A 17,811-nucleotide genomic window follows, 5' to 3' on the forward strand; every position below is an offset into this window, starting at 1 on the left:
AGTCTTTGAGGAAGTAACTGAAACCCTTTTCAATTGTGCTTGTTTAATATCAAGAACTTTCCAGTGACCTGTGAAAAACAAGTATCTATCTAGGGGACCTTCAGAAGATTTTCTTTGGCAAAGAAAATTGTGTAAGAGGTGCATTCAATCAGGCATTAGAGAGTCCAGCTGAAGGAAGTGGGGCCGGCTTGGCTGACCCACACCTGCCCCAAATGACCCAGCAGAAGAGCACGATGAGCAAAAGGGAGTCAACAAAAGAGGATGTCCTAGTTTCCCACTTTCGAAAGGGATGCTGAAGCCTCCAAGAGTGATTGGGATGGTTTTCCTATGTCCCACCTCACCTTAAACCTTACATTAAATGTATTTCCCTGGGTTCTGGACAGGTACTTTTTACCCGCATAGTCCTGTATTAGCACGGATGCCAGGAGGAGCTGTCTCCCCCTCCCCCACCTCTGGAGCTAGAGCCCAGTTTCTTCCTTAAAGTACTACTTGTAAATTGAGTTCTGCCCTGTACAAAAAGTTTAGAGGGCTCTAAAATAGTCTTCTGTGGAAGAAATAATTTTGCTGCTTTTAGATAACAATCATAGAGAGCTTTTGAAGCTGGGGGGAGGAAAGGTAAAAAAAAATATATATATCACCTGGCAGGAGTTCCCTGGTGGTTCAGCAGGTTAAGGATCCAGGGTTGTCACTGCCGTGGCTCTGGTTAATGCTGTGGCTTGGGTTTGATCCCTGGCCCAGGAACTTCCACATACTCTGTGGGCACCGGAAAACAAAGAAACAAACAAAAAACTGGCACTAGCGCACAAGCCAATTTTAGGTGAAAAGCCTATGATTTATCTGATAGAAAGTTACTCAATCCAATAAGTAATACTAATATGTAATTCTTTGAAATACATCAGGTTTCCTTTGTTCCAGAAGCAAAGAAGATCAATTCCAGCCATACAGAGTTACTTTCTTTTCCTAAGTAAGTAACACTGTTTCTTACTTCCCTACCTTTGAACACACTGCCCTCCCTTCTTCATCTAACTACTATTTATCCTACAAATTCATCTCCCCATAAAGTTTTTCTCTAAACCTCTGTCTAATTTGTGGTTCCTCATTTTGTTCACTGAGCTTTTCCTATCACATGTTTCACCCTGTACTGGGGAATAACCAGAATACACATTCCCTGAGATCAGCAACCATGTCTTACTCAATTTTTCATCCTCCAAGACACTCCAGATACAGCATCTGGCACATGATAAGCACTGAGTGCTCAGGACATATTTTATGACTCAAACCCCGTTTTACTCAACAAACATGTTTTTCTGAAGAAATTTTGATCAGCTTGGAGTCTAAAGAAACTGACTTCAGTCTGAGAAAAGTGGGCCTCTTGTAGTAAATTCACGGAACAGCTGCTATATTGATCACGCCATTGCTCTATTAAGCAGATACTGAAGGTCGATCCAAGGGCCTCCAATCAGTGGACACTGAGTTTCTACCACATGGACCCTCATTCAGTGAATACTGAGGGCACTTAAATAAGCCCAGAAAGAGTTTATAATCTAGGGAAGAAGATAGGGATAGCCAAGTTACTTCTTACAGGTAAAGGCCAGTACATTTCTGAGCGATGAGAGATTCATGCATCAGACTATGTTCAGGGTCCTGGAAATCAGGGTAGAAGTTACATCTGACACAGTCTGAGTGAACTTCAATTGCTGATGCTATTGAATCAGGAGGAGGATGCAGAGAAGGGAGACGTGAGTGGGTGGTAGTTGACCTGGATTTTGGAAGATGAGTAGAAGACTGTTGTGTACCTACCTTGGAGTGCTATTAAAGATAACAAGAGCTCAACAGTGGTTAAAGTGAAATGGAGTTTTAACTAAAAAACACCCCCCCCCTTGGCTAAGAAGGCAGCTACAAGCCTTTCCAGCTGTGCTTATCACTATGCCACCCTTCTTGTAATAATGTAACAACTGTGTGCTCTCTGTCCAAGCCAGCAGCCCTGCTAATTAGGTACCCAGCATTCCTTATCAGTTCTGCTTCTGTAACCTTGCTTGCTCAGTTTCTTAGGGAGGAACACTGTCTGCTTGGGGATGGGGGAGGTCCGGGATGCTTACATTGAAAAATCAAGACCTTGTAGTGTATAAAAGTTACTGAGAACAAAGACCTGGTGCTCAGACTCTGGAGGTGACTCCTCTGCACCCGCACCGGTGCTGAATAAACCTTGCTTTTCCATATCTCCGAGTGCTGTTTGTCTCCTTCCGTTGCCACAGTTTTTGCGGTTTCCGCAACAAAAGAACAGATTTTATTCAGGAACTATTACAGGAGGGGAAAGGAAACCTCAGTATGGAAGTGGGCTCAATTTCCCTATTGCAATCGTTTTTGATTAAAATCTGTTTTTACTGTTTGAACTACCATTTGGCTTTGATTTTCTTTAAGGGAGGAAAAGGTGGTAATTTAAAGCATTTCAGCCTGAGGCAAAAGAATGAACAAATGCAAAGAGGAGTAAAGTAATTCAGGGAAAAAGTAAGGAATCCGAAGAAAGGTGGGCAGTCAAGGGAAATGGGAATTCTGCGGAGTCAAAGCCTCCAGCAATGGTGAGCAAGCACTGGAAGATGAGGAAAAGCAGGCTTCTTTCAGTAGATTAGCAGAGCTGATTGGTGATGCTCAAAAATGTTTTTCTATTCAATTGGGAGAATTAAGTTTGAGCAAGCTTGCTTGGAAAGTTATGCCAAGAAGTTGGGACTTTATCCTGTTGAGCCAGGGAGTTTCTGGAGAGCTGAGCAGTACTTTACATAAACATGATGGTGGTCTCAATAGATAGGCTGGATGGGGCAGCAGGAAGCGTCCCCACTCCCGGCCTCAGTTTACTTATTTATAGCAAGAAAAAAATTGGGTCCTTCTCTGTCTTGGATCCCTTCCGATTTTCACAGCCTGCTACCGAGTACCGCTGCCTCACCCCCTCCTTCTTTCTGATATTGGTCCAGTTGCCACCTTCTCGGCCTTAGGTGCTTTTCGACTGGTAGGTAAATGGGGGATTGAGGAGTGTGTATGTTGGGGGGGGGATGAGTTTCTGGAGTAAAATGACCCCTCCGAGGTCCTTTTGTCTCCGACTGCACCACCTGAGTAATGCCAACAGTGGGCAGACCGCGCTATGGGGCAGGAAGAGAAGTGTGCTCAGGTCCTCTTAGGGTGGCTGTACGGCCCCCTCCCTATGGCCAGCATCCTGGGAGGGCAGCGGGAGTCCACCTCTCGCGTGCCCCTGGTTCCCTGAGTGACAAAAGCCTGTGAAACTCGGCAGCCACCGAATGCCATCGCGACGACTGGACTCCGACAGCCAATCGGCTTCCGGAGGAGTCGGGCTCGTTAGCCCGGGGCCGAAAGAGGACAGGATCCCCGCCCACCCCGCGGGCGGACTGCGGGGCTGGCGAGGCAGGCGGGGCGCGCTGGGCGTCGGCGTCACGTGAGGCGGCCCGGCCACGTGACCCGGCGCCCAGCCCCCGGCGCTCCCTCCAGCTCCGCCCCTTCGCCGGCCACTAGCCGGCGATTCTCCCGCTCGCGCGGCGCTTCCGAGGTTCCCGCCGTGCTCCCGGCGGCTGGGCCTGGATGGACGGCGCGCGGCCGCGGCTGGCCTCCCAGGTAACTGGAGCGGGGCGGGGGGCGCAGGCTCGAGCTCGCGGAGGCCCCTCCCGCCCCTGCCTTCTGCTCGCTCCCCCGTCCCGCGGGCCCGGCCGAGGCGCCCCGTTACTCCTGCGCCCTCCCTCCTCCTGGTCCAGGCCCCCGGCTCCCGGCCTCCAGTGCGCCGGCCGCTGAGTCGGGGCGGGTGATGGGGCAGCCGGCACTGTTGGCTCTTCTCCTTGAGTTTCTTCCTCTGAGGAGGGACAGGGTGGGGAGAGGCTCGGGAAAGTTTTCCCTGCTCCCTCCTTTTTTTTTTTTTTTTTTTTAAAGCTGTGGGGACGCGGTTTTGCCCGTATCTAAAGTCTGTCACTACTCTCGGCGCTGTTGACTGAGAGAAGACCTCCCCTCCCACTCTCCCGGTCCTCCCTCGGCCCCGCCCAAGACCTTAGCATCTCCTGCTGGGCCTCCAAAGTGGTAGTGGTGTCACAGACGAACTCCACACTCTTCCCATTTCCCCCATAACACTGAATCCACACAGGGGTTTCCCTTCTTCGGGACTTTTTATCCAGGAGTGCAGTGAGCTGAGTGAACAATCATTTCTCTTGTCCTGCCTCGGATAGACTACTTGCTCTGTTTCATTTAAGATGACCATCTAGGCACACTGTTCTGCTCCCCTAAGTGGCTTTTTGTTTATATTATTTGCATGTGAGATACTCTGAAGTTGGCTCCTGCAGAACTCTGCACCTGGGGATGACAATTTTATAAAGTCATGTTATGATGCTTTAAAAAACCCCATATTCATAGTCTTGTCTTTGGCCTCTTCTTTTTAGGGGGAGGATTATAGCTCTTGGAGGCAAAAACTGTGAGTTTCTGAAACTGCTGTACATTGACGGCTAGTGACACGAAAACATCAAGGTATATAATGCTGAAAGGAATGGGAAAATGACTTAACCTCGACAGCAGTTTATAATATGCTTTAAATTTTAGAAGTTAACCATTTGAAGTGAGCACTGGGTGAATTTCACCTCTTTGCTGCTGCTTTCAGAGTTGAATATGTAACTGTGTATTTAAATTCTATTAATACAGCAGTTAATCTGTGGAGTGGATATCTTTTAATCCATTGTGGAAATATCAGTCCATTTATGTATACGTCTAGACAAGTCCTTTTTTTTCAACCCTCTAATCTGTTTCTCTTTTTTTTTTCTTTTTTTTGCTTTTTATAGTCACACCCGTGGTGTATGGAGGTTCCCAAGCTAGGGGTTCAGTCAGAGCTACAGCTGCCCGCCTACGCCACAGCCCCAGCAGCGTCAGATCTGAGTGGAGTCTGCAACCTACACCACAGGTCACAGCAACACCAGATCCTTAACCCATTGAATGAAACCAGGAATCGAACCTGCAACCTCATGGTTCCTAGTCAGATTCATTAACCACTGAGCCATGACAGGAACTCCTAGTCTGTTTCTCTTGAAGAGAAAGGATGTTAATCTTTCTTCTTCCCTCCTCTCCCTCTTCCCCAGGATATTAATCTTTAAAGAGATTCCTTCTATAGTGATTTTTATGTGTGTGATCCAGATGATCAAATTCTGGAACTTCGGAAAGCGAATAGCCATAAAAATCAATGCTATCAAGTGTGCGGCTTTACAAAAATTATTTTAAACTTTTTGAAGAGTTGCCTGAGAGTTCCGGTTGTGACTCAGTGGGTTAGGAATGTACCAGCAGTGGCTTGGGTCCCTGCTTGGGTTCATCCTCAGCCCGGTGCAGTGGGTTAAAGGAGCCTGCCTGCCTTGCTGCAGTTGCAGGAATAGGTTGCAGCTGTGGCTCCGATTCAGTCCCTGGCCTGGGCACGTCCATATGCTGCAGGTGTGGCCATTTAAAAAAAAAAAGTGTTGCCTGTACATTCTCCCGAGAGCTTGGTTCCATCTTAATAATTAGTAATTCACGCTGGGAAGTCTGAGTCAGTGTTATCTGGTCCTCAGAGTGGGGAAGAGGAAACTGAAGGGAAGTCAGAGACCTTTGCTGTTACTGTTGTCGTTGTTATTATGCTGTTCCTTCTGTGTGCACTACCTTAAACAGTAAGTCAGGCATGGGAAACAAGGTTTGAGCCCTCAAGAAGTCTAGATCTAGGCAGGGCATTAGAACACCTGTTTAAGTGTTCTGTGGTTTTAAAAAAAATCTAAAAATGTTCCATATCATGTGCATGTTAAGGAAGGCACAGGACACACGTGAGGAATGTTGTCCGAGTTTAACCAGAGTGGACCGCCTAGAAGAGGTCAAATACTTATCTAAATCCGTTATGTATGAGACTCACAATATGGACTTAATTTTTTAAAATTTCCAAGCATGTTAAGTCTCCAGTAGAGACTTTAAAAAAAAAAATTGCAAGGTAATGAACATTTGGAGAATACAGAAGCATAAAGAAAAATGTACATGACCTGTAATTTATATCCTCTAAAGATAACAAGTTAATATTTTGGAGTATAAGTACAAACTTACTGGTTGCTTTGTTCAGACAGTGAGATTTCAGATGCTAAGAGGTACTGTGAGGTCCAAGTCTAGTTCATTCCTAAGCCTGGGAGAGCCAGTAGCAAAAGTTTGAGTATTAATGAAAGACTTAGCAAAATCTGTTTGATTCCTGAGTTTAGCTAGAGTTTGGATAGCAAGTGTTCAAATAGCTAAGGAGACCTCTATATTTTTTAGTATTAGAAACACTTTAAAAAAGGAGATAATACTCAAACATACGTAAGATGGTGTAAGGTGTGAAATGACTTCAGAAAATGATGACTCCCATCGCGGAAGATTGTATTCAGACCATTCCTGAAGGATGGTCTCTGTCCACCCCATAACCCCAGAAGAGAGGATTCCATGACTTTTGTGAGCCTAGCATTTCACGGGGCGGCGGGGGGCGGGGCGGGGGGAATATTTCTGCCCATGTATTCTTTTTATTGCTTAAGGAAATGTTCTCGTTTGGGAAATGGTCTGTCCTCTGGTGCTTCAATCGTGAACTCAGGTGTTATGGCATAAACATCTAGTCATGTTATTTACAGCTTGGTAGAGTGTTTCCAAAGATGACTGCCAGCAGCTCCTCCCATCAAAAGATGGAGTCTGTTTCTGCACAATTAGAATCTAGGCTGGCCTTGTGACTTGCTTTAACCAGTATAATGTGGTGGAAGTGATGTGTGTCAGTTCTGGGCACAGTCCTCAAGAGGCCTGGCAGCTTTAGCATTCACCCTGGGGGAGGCCAATACGCATGTACAGAAGCCTGGGCTAGACTAGGTGGAGAAAGAGAGGCCACATCGAGTGGCCCAGGTGCATGACCGAGGCCTGTTTCAGCCCCAGTCAAGCTCCCGGTACCTGTGAAGCCAGGTGGGCCCAGTCAAAACACAGAGTTAAGAGAATAACAAATTGCTGTTGTTTCAAGCCACTGAGTTTTGGGATAGCATGTTGCTCAGCAAAATTGAACTGAAACAACAATGTAGCACCTCATGTGATAAAACCCTTGGTGTAAATCTGGTTTGCACATAAATCATTCCCAAGAAGTAATCCCTGAGCACACGATTGTGGTCAGCATATGCAGTGGCATACTTTAAAGCTAAGCCTCTACATTACTTACTATTACATAGGGATGTACCTATTGAATTAGTTTAACCAAAGATTGTAGCCATATCTCGTATTCTATTAGGTAACTGCCCAAGTCAAAAATCATTTTCTTCTGCTGTAATTGTTTATTTGTATTCATGATTATTATCAGTCTTCACATCTGATGATATGATATGATCATCTCACGTGTTTTAAAGGCATTGCCCATTATTGAGGTGGCAGATGTTTAGTGTTACTTGCAATTTGTCATTTGATGAATTTAGCACCATGATTTCAGTTGTAAGTCCCGATAGTACAGAGGTAAGATCGGCTACTGTGAACATGTGTCTTAGAAGCGCTTTGATCTCAAGAGTCGGAGAGAGTGAATCTTACGTAGACTCTTATTTCTCATGTATTACAGGACTTTATTTCTTCACTCTACTGTCTTTTGCTCCTTCCCTCTTACTCTCAGCAGAAAGTCTTCCTTTTCCTCTCTGCTGGCTCCTTCCCATTAACATTTAAACATTTTCAAGTCTCTAACATGTTTTAAAAAATCACCCCAAATATGTCCTTCAGCTGCAGTCTGTTTTACAATTACTATCGTCCTCTCCTTTCTCCTTCATAGGCAAGTTTCTTTCTTTTTTCTTTTCTTTTTTTTTCCTTTTTAGGGCCGCACCTATGGCGTGTGGAGGTTCCCAGGCTGGGGGTCAGTCCAATCGGAGCTGTAGCCGCCTGCCTACACCACAGCCACAGCAGCATGGGATCCGAGCTGCGTCTGTGACGTGCACCATGGCACCGGATCCTTGACTCACTTAGCGAGGCCAGGGATTGAATCTGAGTCCTCATGGATGCCGGTCAGGTGTGCTAACCGCTGAGCCACAACAGGAGGTCCTTTTTTGTTTGTAGGCAGGTTTCTTGAAGATGTTCTTCGTATTCATTGTTTCTTTCTTTTCACCTTTCACGTGCTCCTCCACCTGCTGCAGCCTGGCCTTGTTCACCCACAGACTCTCTGAAGCTTCTTAAGGTCACCAATAATTTTTGCTAAATACAATGGGCACTTCTCAGTCCTTACCTTGTGTGGCCTCTCAGCTGCATTCAGTACTGACACTAGCACCTTTGTGTGATGCTCCTGTCTTCAGGCTGCGGTCTCCTGGTTTTCTTCCTAGTCTGCCTGTTCCTTCAGTCTCTTAGGAAGTACTCCTTGTGCCTTTGTTGTTGGACTTCCTTTGAGTTCTGTCCAAGATCTTCTCTTCTTACTGCACACTTTCCTGAGTGAGCTCATGCCAGATTTCCAAATCTCCAATTTAGATCTCTCTCTCTCTCTCTCTCTCTTTTTTTTTTTTTTTTGGTCTTTTTAGGGCTGCACCCACAGCATAGGGAAGTTCCCAGGTTAGGGGTCTAATCGGATCTGCAGCTTCGAGCCACAGACACAGCCATAGCTGCTGAAGATCTAAGCTGCATCTGCAGTCTACACCACAGCTCACGGCAACATGGGATCCTTAACCCACTGAGCGAGGCCAGGGATGGAACCTGGGTCCTCATGGATGCTAGTCGGGTTCTTTACCACTGAGCCACAATGGGAACCTCTAGATCTCTTTCTTGATCTTCAAATTGATAAATCTATCTCTTGGACATACCCACTTTGATATCCCACAGGTAGCTAAGTGTAGATTGTCCAGAGTAGAATTCCTCACCTCCCCGTGACGTGCACTGTGTTCTCTGGGTGGGTTGTGCTTCATTCACTTGCCTAAGCTGAGCATCTGCGTATGATCCTTGGCTTTGCCTTCCCCTTATCCAGCTCCCTCCTCCCAGATGGTCAGTTACAGAATGCTTTTGAGTCTGTCTCTGGTGGTTTTCTCCACCTCCGTTTCCCTGGCATAGGCTTCCATTCTCTCTCTCCCAATTACTAGTACCACCTTAGTCTCTGAGTATATCCTCTTCCCTCACCCCATCTAATCCATCACCCCATCTAATCTTTTTTTTTTTTTCTGTCTTTTTTGCCATTTCTTGGGCCGCTCCCATGGCATATGGAGGTTCCCAGGCTAGGGGTCGAATCGGAGCTGTAGCCGCCAGCCTACACCACAGCCACAGCAACGTGGGATCCAAGCCACGTCTGCAGCCTACACCACAGCTCACGGCAATGCCGGATCCTCAACCCACTGAGCAAGGGCAGGGACCGAACCCGCAACCTCATTGTTCCTAGTAGGATTCATTTACCACTGAGCCACAACGGGAACTCCCACTCCATCTAATCTCTACGTTCAGCCAGTGTCTTTCATAGATGTACACCTGATTGTGCCACTTCCGTGCTTAAGATCCTTCCCTGGTTACGTGTTGCTCTTTAGATAAAGACTAAGCTTTTTGCCTTTAGCCTGCTAAATTTCTCTCAGCTCCTCCACCAGACTTTCATCTGGCATATGTGTTCACTGTTCCAGGTGCCTGCCTTCTCTTCAGGTAGTTGACGCCTCACGCCTCCCAATTCTTTTTTTTTTTTTTTTTTTTTTTTTGTCTTTTTAGGGCTGTGGCATATGAAGGTTCCCAGGCTAGAGGTCGAATTGGAGCTACAGCCTCTGGCCTATGCCAGAGCCACAGCAACCAGGATCTGAGCCATGTCTGTGACCTACACCACAGCTCACGGCAACACCGGATCCTTAACCTGCTGAGTGTGGCCAGGGATTGAATCCACAACCTCATGGTTCCCAGTCGGATTCGTTTCCACTGCACCACAACGGAAACTCCCGACACCTCCCAATTCTGATGATCCCATAGCACCTGAACTTCCCTGTCGGCGCATGGCCGCACTGTGGTGAGCATCTGTTTATGTGCCAGGACCCTCCTGATCCCATAGCTGTCCTGCTGGGGGAGGGGAGAGGGTGCTATTGATTCAGTGTTTACCTAGAGGACCTTCAGTAAACAATTACTGAGTGACTGTAGTGTGGTTCTGCCTGTCCATTGCTGGAATTTTAGACTGGCTTTAGGCCATAACAGGGTACAGGTGATACTTTTCATGCAGCAGAGACTAGTAGGTGAAATCACTTTAGAGATATCCCTGAGGGAGGGGTTCCTGACACTGTAAATCGATTTGAACTTGGGCCCTTCCATTCCAGCTTTGGACTCATTAGAAAAATAAAATGAACTATTAATGTGTTCTGTTTCTTTAACTGTTGACCTGTCTTTGTGATCAGTTTTGCAAAGTCTTATGTTTGGTGCTACAAGGCACAAAACGATAGAAGAAAATTATTTGTAATCATGGAGGTTTCTATTCTGGTTTCCTTTTGAAAATAGAAATGTCTTGTAAAAGCAACATAATCAGCTTCACAACCCTGAGTATTATTTTTTGTTGTTGCTCATGCTATTGCTGCTTGGCTTGTTTGCGTTGCTAACCTGAATACAGGCTTCAGTAGAATTATTTCTTCACTTACAATGAGCTGTCAGATCCCCAATGTCCTAGAATCGCCTAAAGCTTCTGTGCAAGGAAATGAAAGCTGCCTCTTGGATGAGGGGGCTAAAGAATTCTCTCCCCAGGCCATTATTGCACGCTGTGCTTCAGGTCAAGGAACCTGTTGGTCTTTGGAAGTCACAGTTGTCCTCTTAAATGAGTGATGAATTTGAGGAGGCAGAGGGCAGTCACAGTGAGTGTTGTGAAATTCTAGGACAGCAGTCGTGCTGTCTTGAGATGAAGGTAGGAGGATTACCTTGTTGCCTCTCCAGCTGTCTTTATGGAGGGTGGCATAAGCCGCTTTGGAGAATGCTCCATTCTGAGAGTCCCTTAGTCTTTGTGGAATTGGTCAGGTATTCAGGGCATTGTCTGTTTCCCTTTCATTCTTGCAGTTTGGCAATACTACAGAAAAGAGGAGTGGATGACAGCTGTTCTAACGGTTGGGGTAGTAACAGCAGCAGTGTCTCAGCAAACCTCTGAAACTTTGCTTCTTTGCATACTTAGACCAGAGAATGGGTGAAATGGTTTAGAAGCGTATTTTTATTGTAAAAAAACCTTGAGGCTGATTCTCTTAGAGGTTTGTCTGGACTTGGGGCACACATTTGGTGTCGAAATCAGAGTCGTTGCGTCTGCTCAGTCTCAAAAAGCCCATCAGAATAAGTATGGAAGAAATTGATGATAATAGTGACATGTGGTTCTTCTGTAACTTGAGAGATTTTTTTGACTTGTTTTTGCTGTAGTGTAGATATGTGACATAAGTTGTAAATTTGTGTCCTAAAATGTGGGGCTTTACCCCAAACCCTAGACCTCCTCTATTTGAAAGTTTTCATAGAGTTGAAATAGAAGGTACTCTAAAGCAGGGAAGGATGGCCACACCTTTAAATCCTTTGTGTTCAGATGGGAACTTCCACTCGTGAAAAAGAAGTCTATGAAAAAAAACACATGTTCCTGCAGGAAACCTGCATGATCTTTTCTAAGGAAACGCTTACATTTTGTAATTTGCTAGAATACTGAGAATTTGATTTCTGGGATTTCATGTCACAGTTTTCTGGAGTTCCTGCAGTGGTACAGTGGGTTAAGAATCCGACTGCAGTGGCTCGGGTTGCTGGGGCGGTGGAGGTTTGATCCCCAGCCCCGCACAGTGGATTGAAGGATCCACCGTTGCCCCAGCTATGGTCTAGGTTGCAACTGTGCCTCAGAGCTGATCCCTGGCCCAGGAACTCCATATACTGCCGGGTGGCCAAAAAAGAAAAAAAAAATTTAATGTTATTTTTCATACTTGCCGTTGCTGTTTCGGATAGTCTAAATGTGGCTATGGCTTATGTGCTAAGGCATGTCTAGGCTGTCGTAAATGGATTGTTCCAACATTCAGAGTCCTTCCTGTTTCCTGTGAGGATATCAGCTTCCTTGATAAAAATGATACAAACTCACTTCATGCCCCTTGGATGACACCAGCAGAGGAGGCAGAATCTTGGTGCTAACCAGTTCTGCAGGGTTGCTCATTCTGTTTTGACCTCTTTTTCCTTAGCAAGCTTTTAGGTCAGCAGAAGAGTTGGGAAGTCCCATTGGTGACATCCGTCTCCTTTGCGCCAAGTCTGTCTGCTTAGAATTTGGGGCTCGAGGTCTTTGTGGAAGCCACATGCTGGCTTATAAGGCAGCTCTAAATTTCTGGTATTGTTTAGTGTTTAGGCCATGATTTCATCAAAAACAAGTTTTCCTGTATTATTTTGTTTCCTGTTTCTTTAAAACTCTAAAAACATTCAAGTATGTTTTTGCTAGATCATTAAAACAAAGCCCTCCCCACACCCTCCCTTAATTCTTGGTTCTCAGGGGAAGGGGAAATAAACATGCTCTTAGAGGGATCAAAAGATTGGTTGCTACCTTACTCCTTCAGTCTTCCAGTTCTAAATGTGGATTTCTAAAATTGGAAGGTCTGTTTTTGTCCTCTTGACTGAATTTCCTTTCAGGGTGTAAAGTGAAATAACCTTTTCTTCCCCATGCCATTGGCTCTCCCAGGGACAGTGCCATTTGCTAGGAAAAGCCATCCCAGGGGATGGCGCATAGATCTGTAATACTAATGGACACAGAGTTGGTCTTTGGGAATGTAGGATGTACTTTCGTGCCAAACAAACTATGGAGGAGTTCCCGTTGTGGCACAGCGGTTAACAAACCATGAGGATGTGGGTTCGATCCCTGGCCTTGCTCAGTGGGTTGGGGATCCAGCGTTGCCATGAGCTGTGGTGTAGATGGCAGATGTGGCTTGGATCTCACATTGCTGTGGTGTAGGCCAGCAGGTACAGCTCCAATTCAACCCCTAGCTTGGGAGTTTCCATATTTCGAAAGTGTGGCCCTAAAAAGCAAAATAATAATGATAATAATAATGATGGGTAATGCAGCAGAAATTTATTACAACTCTGTAGATCAACTGTACTTCAACAAATCTTAAAAAAATGAAAAAATGAGGGCATTCCCATCGTGGTTCAGTGGTTAACGAATCCGACTAGGAACCATGAGGTTGCAGGTTTGATCCCTGGCCTCGCTCAGTGGGTTAAGGATCTGGTGTTGCTGTGAGCTGTGGTGTAAGTCGAAGACGCGGCTTGGATCCTGAGTTGCTGTGGCTCTGGTGTAGGCTGGAGGCTACAGCTCCGATTAGACCCCTAGCCTGGGAACCTCCATATGCCATGGGTGTGGCCCTAGAAAAGACCAAAAAAAAAAAGGATAAAAATAATGTTGCAAAAAATCACTATCTTACTGAATTTCACAAGTAACTAATACAACTGACATGCTGATTATAATTCATTTTTATGATTATCAATCAAGCTCTGGAAGGAGCTGTTTATCATAGCAATTAGTTTGGTCTAGTTTGAATTGATGTATGTGCTGGAAAGTTCTAAGAAGTTTATATTTCTTTTAGAAATGTTCCATTCAGAATCGCCCTAATCTGAACTTTCCTTTTCAAGACAGAATTAATGATTATGTTTACACTTTTCCAAAATTATTTTTTAGGTCTGAAACCCTTCTATATTTAATTAATTTTTTGTCTTTTTGCCTTTACTTGAGTTGCTCCTGCAGCATATGGAGGTTCCCAGGCTAGGGGTCTAATCAGAGCTGTAACCACCAGCCTACGCCAGAGCCACAGCAATACAGGATCCGAGCCGAGTCTGTGACCCGCACCACAGCTCACGGCAACGCCAGATCCTTAACCCACTGAGCAAGGCCAGGGATCGAACCCGAAACCTCATGGTTCCTAGTCGGATTTGTTAACCACTGAGCCACGATGGGAACTCCTACATTTAAATTTTTTTTTTTTCTTTTTCTTTTTGGGGCCACACTCATGGCATATGGAGGTTCCCTGGCTAGGGGTCCAATCGGAGCTACAGCTGCTGGCCTACACCACAGCACAGCAATATCAGATCCAAGCCACATCTGCCATCTATACCACAGCTCACAGCAATGCCAGATCCTTAACCCACTGAGTGAGGCCAGAGGTCGAACCTGCAACCTCATGGTTCCTAGTCGGATTCATTTCCACTGCTCCATGACGAGAACTCCCATTTAATTTTTAAAAATATATCTTTGAGTCTATTAATACAGGCTTGGTAAAAACCCCATGGGATTATTATTTTATTTTTTAATTATGATAAAATAAACATAGCAAAAGTTGCCATTTTAACCATTTCTGAGTATATAGTTTAACGACATTAACTCCATTCACATTGTTATGCCACTTTCACCACTCTCCATTTCCGGAACTTTCTTGTCATCCCAACTGAAACTCTGTACCCATTAAATAATAACTCCCCATACCCATCCCTCACAAGCCCTGACAACCTCATTCTACTTTCTGTCTCTGTGAATTTGATTGCAGGTACCTCATGTAAGTGAACTCATACAGTATTTATTCTTTTGTGTCCGGCATATTTCCCTTAGCATGTATTACATGTTCATCTCTGTTTTCCTATGTGGCAGTATTTCATTTCAATACCTACTTCATTCCATTATAGGTAAACACCACATTTTGTTGTTGTTGCTGTTGGGGGTCAAATAGCCAAAAACTTTCAGATAGATTCATTTATTGCTCAACAATAACTTATTTTTTTAATGATTTTTGTTTTTTCCGTCATAGCTGGTTTACAGTGTTCTTTCAATTTTCTACTGTCCAGCAAGGTGACCCAGTCTCTCTCTCTCACACACACACACACACACACACACACACACACACACACATTCTTCTTCTCACATTATCATGCTCCATCATAAGTGATTAGATATAGTTCCCAGTGCTGTACAGCAGGAGCTCATTGCTAATCTATTCCAAAGGCAGTAGTCTACATCTGTTAACCCCAAGCTCCCCTCTATCTCACTCTTTCCCCCTCGGCAACCACAAGTCTGTTCTCCATGTCCATGAGTTTCTTTTCTGTAGAAAGGTTCATTTGTGCCATATATTAGATTCCAGATATAAGTGATATATGGTATTTATCTTTCTCTTTCTGACTGACTTCACTTTTTATGAGAGTCTGTAGTTCTATCCATGTTGCTGCAAATGGCGTTATTTTGTGTTTTTTTATGGCTGAGTAATATTCCATTGTGTGTATATACCACAGCTTCTTAATGCATTTATCTGTCGATGGACATTTAGGATGTTTTCATGTCTTGGCTATTGTGAATAGTGTTGCAGTGAACATATGGATGCGTGAGACACCACATTTTGTTTATCCATCCATCTGTTGATAGATCTTTGGGTTTTCCATCTTTTGTCTGTTGTGAATAATGTTGTTTTGAGCATTGGTGTACAACCATCTACGTCCCTGCTCTCAAATATTTGGGTATATACTGGAAGTGGAGTTGGTAGTTGCATAGAATGTGGTAATTCTATGTTTATTTTCCTGAGGAATTTGCGTATGTTTTCCATATTAGCTGTATCATTTTACATTCACACCTTCTCCATTTAAGTTTATATTAATAATTCATTTTACAGATTTGCATCAAACAGTCTCCCACCATAGGCTGTGAATTTAAGGCGAAAATACCTCATAGAACTTTTATCAGCTTAGGGGGTAAACATAATTAAAATAACTATTTATTTTCATTGAAAATGCTTATTTATTTTTTGATTACAAAGTGTGTATTACAGAAATTTGGGGTAAATTTAAACAAAATAAATCACCTCTAATCTCTAGAGAAATACATTTTGGTGTGTATATATCCTTTTTCTGTATATATTATACTTTAAAAATTGTAATCACATGGTATGTATTGTACATATGTCTGCCTGAGACTTACAGAGTACTTTTGCTTTTTGTGGGTTATTGTCTTGTTTTTGTTTTTTGTTTTTTGCTTGGGAATAAGCACATAGTTTAGCTTTTTATTAGCATTTTCCCTTGGGATGCTCAGTAATGGGGAAGGAAAAGCAGTGGATTATCCTAAGACACATGGTTAATCAGCGCTTACTACCTACCAAGGTGCGTGCCTGTCCAGGATGGCCTAGGTTGAGGGGACCCTTTGGAGAGTCTTGTCTCTTAGTAATGCCTTCTCAGTACATTGCTAGAATAACCTCACATGTTCCTATTCAAAGCATCTGAATTTTTTTTGCAACCCCCGGTGTGATGATTTATTTATGTATTTATGTATTTATTTATTTTTGGTCTGGAGTGATGATTTCAGTGCTGATTTAAATTTACTTTTATTCCTTTAAGGTGAAATCCATACAAGGTCAAAACTGTTAATAGATCTACTTCATGTTTGGGCAAATTTAGTAGACTGCCTTAATACCACTCTTCCTGTGATAGAACCTTGTATTTCCCCCACATTGTTAGCCCCACGATTCTCAAGTCTGATAGAGGTTTTATAAAAGATTAAGTGCTGGAGTTCCTGGCATGGCATAGCGGAAACAAATCCGACTAGAAACCATGAGGTTGAGGGTTCGATCCCTGGCCTTGCTTAGTGGGTTAAGGATCTGGCGTTGCCGTGAGCTGTGGTGTAGGTTGCAGACGCTGCTCGATCTGGGGTTGCTGTGGCTATGACGTAAGCTGGCAACTGTAGCTCTGATTAGACCCCTAGCCTGGGAACCTCCATATGCCACAGGCGTGGCCCTAAAAAGACAAAAAAAAAAAAAAAAGATTAAATGCTAGTTAATGTTTAGTGATTATATCTGCTTTAGCTTTTTGGATTAGTAGTATATGTACTTCATAATTTTGTGATAGAGAGCTGAACGTTAAGTCTGTGGAGCTGATAGAATTAGGATACTTAGTATGATTTTCTTAATACCAGCAGAAGTACCACTGCCCCTAGGAAAATGGAGTCACCACAGTAATCTCGGACTGTAATGATGATGGCGGTCATTTTGAGTTAATTAGACCATTTTGGTGGTATTTACATTTGCATCGTGCTACCTTAGTAAAAATATGCCATATGCCCAAGCTCAGGACTGATCTGTCACCATGGGCAGCGTGGAGCACATCCAGGTTCTGGTAACTCCCAAGAACCTTGTCTGAATTCTCAGGATGCCCTGTTCATGTTGTCAGCTGCCTGGTTTGTCTAGTGTAACAAAGACACTCCCTGGGCTTCAGTCCATAGCCCAAGGGTAAACCTCCTGCCGCGAGCCCTTGTGAACTTCCTGAGGATAAAGGTCGTCTTTGGTGTCCAGGGCCCGCCTCCCGCTGGGTGTTGGGAGAATGAAGGAATCCCTGACAATCTCAAGGTTCAGGCAGGTAAATCGAGACAGGCATATTGAGGAATGCTTTTTTTTTTTTTTTTTAATTTTGAGATGAATTTTTTAAATACTTGAAGCATTTTAAAAACAGATGCTGCTGTATGTTTTTGAGACAAGACAGAGGCAGAAGGAAGTAATGTTGGAGAAGCTTGCAGGGCCGGGACCAATGGTCTCTGTAAGAAGAATCCGCAGGGTGGTGGTTGAATCTGGACTGTGCCACTTACTGCTCTGTGTGACCTTGGGAAGTCATTTCACCTTTGCGTCTCTTTCCTTATCTGGTAAGAGTGGAAGCGTGGGTTATGGTTCGCTTCCTTGCGAGCGTGAAGATTAAATGAATTAATGTATGTGAAGCTACCACCTACCTAACACTATCACCAATAAAGCAGTTTCTTTTTTTTTAATGTGAGATGTTATTAAATCCTCTTGCCTTTGGTTTTTATTTGTTTTGTTTTTTTGCTTTTTAGGGCCACACCTGTGCCATATG

General features: G+C 44.2%; 2 protein-coding genes across 12 annotated transcripts in view; both read left to right on the forward strand.

Annotated features, from left to right (window-relative positions):
- Positions 1 to 17,811, forward strand: part of EBPL (emopamil binding protein like) — a 110,752-nt gene that overhangs the window by 88,545 nt on the left and 4,396 nt on the right. For 3 of the 4 annotated variants that reach the window (XR_002336547.1, XR_002336546.1, XR_001299562.2), the window contains one exon: positions 900 to 1,078. The exons of the other annotated variant lie outside the window; for it this stretch is intronic. The gene's annotated coding sequence lies outside the window, so the exon portion shown is untranslated. Of the gene's footprint in view, positions 1 to 899; positions 1,079 to 17,811 lie in introns of those variants that run through there. 4 annotated transcript variants of the gene reach the window in all.
- RCBTB1 (RCC1 and BTB domain containing protein 1) overlaps positions 3,491 to 17,811 on the forward strand; it is a 65,747-nt gene continuing 51,426 nt past the window's right edge. For 2 of the 8 annotated variants that reach the window (XM_005668401.3, XM_021065307.1), the window contains exons 1-2: positions 3,492 to 3,621; positions 4,431 to 4,515. The gene's annotated coding sequence lies outside the window, so the exon portion shown is untranslated. Of the gene's footprint in view, positions 3,622 to 4,430; positions 4,516 to 17,290; positions 17,606 to 17,811 lie in introns of those variants that run through there. The other 6 variants (XM_021065308.1, XM_021065309.1, XM_021065311.1 and 3 more) reach the window with 5 other exon arrangements.

This window comes from Sus scrofa, chromosome 11 (assembly GCF_000003025.6).
Source record: "Sus scrofa isolate TJ Tabasco breed Duroc chromosome 11, Sscrofa11.1, whole genome shotgun sequence".
Lineage (NCBI taxonomy): Eukaryota > Metazoa > Chordata > Mammalia > Artiodactyla > Suidae > Sus > Sus scrofa.